Below are 2,794 nucleotides of genomic sequence, written 5' to 3'. Positions count from 1 at the left end.
CACTGAATCCTTGAAAAACTTAACTGGCTGGGTCGAAGGTTATAAGGTTTCTACCTTCGAAGGCATGATAAATCTTGTCATGCTGGAACACATTTTTGCTTCTTCTTCCCCGGAGCTTAAGCAGCATTTGGCCGATTCGAAGGAGATAGATCCTAAGAAGCTGGCCATTGCAGCAGACTTATGGGTGTCACATCGAGTGTCCCATAAGGACAAAACTCATCCTGGTAAGCAGGAGGAAGGGAAAAAGTCCAAAGATATGGAGGGTGGAGAATCTGCTAAATCTTCTTCCCATAAGGGCCACAAAACGAAAAATAAGGGTAGGACACAAGAGAACTCACAGGGTAGTGGAGGTCAGCCTCCGAAACAAAACTCTGGTTACAATAAGCCTCCCTATGTAAACAGACCCAATGGATCTTGTTTTGCTTGTGGAGCAACTGACCACGTGAAGGGGGATCCCCGTTGTAAGGTTAGACCTTTGGGGGTCCACTCCGCTAATCTGGCCTTCTCCTCCTACGAGGAAGAAGAGATTACAGGAGCATCCTTCTCCTCAGACTCATTACCCAGCGGGATAGAGGCTGAGGTAGTTTTAGTGTCCCTGGGTTCCTGGGAGCCTAAAGTCGCAGAGGCTTATGCTAGGATTCCGGATAATACCAAGCACTACTTTAAAGACAGTGTGCTGATCAATAGAGTAGATACTCCAGCTCTTAGGGATAGTGGGTGCAGTCGCACTGTAGTGGATTCTACCTTGGTAGACTCAGAGGAAGTTGCCAGAGCTACTCTGATGCCCACTAAGTTGGCTGACGGCCCCCTCCGTATGTTTCCCGTAATACCTGTAAATCTTACTTTAAATGGTACAGCAGTCAGGATTCCAGTGAGCATTCAGAGAAACGTCCCGGGAAAGGTCTTGTTAGGTAATGATCTCAGAGCTTTAGGGCTTGTAGGAGACACTGCCGAAAGACCCTACACACGGTCTCAAGCACGGGCAGCATTGGCCAAGTCCAATACGCCGCCCCAGCCGAAGGGGAAACCCAAGGCGAAAGGAGTCGACAAGTCACGACGAGGGAAAGAGAATATTCCCCCGAGCTCGCCTACCACTGCGGTGGAGGAAGTTGGTCAATCGCCCGGGCCTGACGAGGAGGTGGCGATGCCGGAGGTATTCGACCCCAACGATCATCCTGAACTAAAAGACTTGTTAGTTGAAGGAGGTCCTGATAGGGACGAATTCAGTAAAGGCCAACGTGAGTGCCCATCTCTGGAAGGCCTAAGGAGACAGGCCTGCTCCCAGCTTGAGGGTGAACCTCCTGGGACGCATAGGATTTATTGGGAAGGTGGACTCCTCTATAGCGAGCCCACAGAGTCTACAGAAGGAGACCATAGGAGGTTGGTGGTTCCCCTTGCTGTTAGGCCCTTCCTCCTGCAGTTGGCGCATGAAGTTCCCCTTGCTGGTCACCTTGGTATGAAGAGGACCAAGCAAAGGTTATCCATGCACTTCTACTGGCCCAAGATGGGGGTGCAAGTAGAAAGTCACTGCAGGAGTTGTACCTCCTGCCAGTTGTCTGGTAAGGTTGGCGCGACAATCCAAGCTCCGTTGGTACCGCTCCCAGTTGTGGGGGTACCATTTGAAAGGGTAGGGATCGACATCGTTGGTCCCCTTGACCCGCAAACATCCTCGGGCAATAGGTCTATCCTGGTGCTGGTCGACCATGCAACCAGATATCCTGAGGCCATCCCATTGAAAACTGTAACTGCCAAGTCAGTTGCAAAAGCTTTACTCGGCATATTTACTAGGGTTGGCTTCCCTAAAGAAGTTGTGTCAGATCGTGGCAGCAACTTTATGTCGAAGTATATGCAGGCTATGTGGAAAGAATGTGGGGTCACCTACAAGTTCTCTTCTGCATACCACCCCCAGACCAATGGTCTGGTGGAACGTTTCAACAGAACGTTAAAGAGCATGATTGGGGCTCTGGAAGAGCCTCAGAGAAGAAAATGGGATCTTCTGTTACCATGCTTACTGTTTGCCTACCGAGAGGTACCACAGGAGGGTGTTGGCTTCAGCCCCTTCGAACTTCTGTTTGGTCATCCCGTACGGGGACCCTTAGCCATCGTCAAAGAGGGATGGGAGATGCCCACTCCCCCTGTTACTACCAATGTAGTTGATTATGTGCTAGGGCTCAGAAAACGGATGGTACTTCTGATGGGCTTGGCTAGTGATAAATTGAAGGCAGGACAAGCGCTGGTGAAACATTGGTACGACCAGAAAGCTTCCCTCATCAACTTTACACCTGGTCAGCAAGTCCTGATCATGAATCCCATAAGGCCTCGAGCTTTACAGGACAAATGGTCAGGCCCTTACACAGTGGTGGAGCCCCTGGGTGAGGTTAACTATTTAGTGGACCTTGGAAGGCCTGGACAGGCTCCAAAAGTGTTTCACGTGAATAGGCTGAAGGCTTTCGTCCCAAGAGTCGAAATCGCAGCACTGCTACTGGCTTCAGATGTTGAGGAAGAGGAGTCTGAACCTCTCCCCGACCTGTTCCAGAGCGGTCCTTCAGATAGCTCCTTTGAGGGTGTCCGAGTGGCCCCTCACCTGACTTCTGATCAGCAGGCTGAGGTGAAAAGTTTGCTTAGGCAGTTTTCCCCCCTGTTCTCACAGTCGCCTGGTTTGACACCTTGGTGCAAACATAACATTGACACAGGAGACAGTGTACCTACCAAAAGTAGGGGATACAGGATGTCAGACAAAGTACGGTCTTATATTAAGACCGAGGTCAACAAGATGTTAGACCTTGGGGTGATT

Source organism: Ambystoma mexicanum, chromosome 4p, assembly GCF_040938575.1.
Source record: "Ambystoma mexicanum isolate Mex_15411 chromosome 4p, UKY_AmexF1_1, whole genome shotgun sequence".
Lineage (NCBI taxonomy): Eukaryota > Metazoa > Chordata > Amphibia > Caudata > Ambystomatidae > Ambystoma > Ambystoma mexicanum.
The sequence above is the reverse complement of the archived record's forward strand: the minus strand, read 5'-3'. Positions refer to the sequence as shown.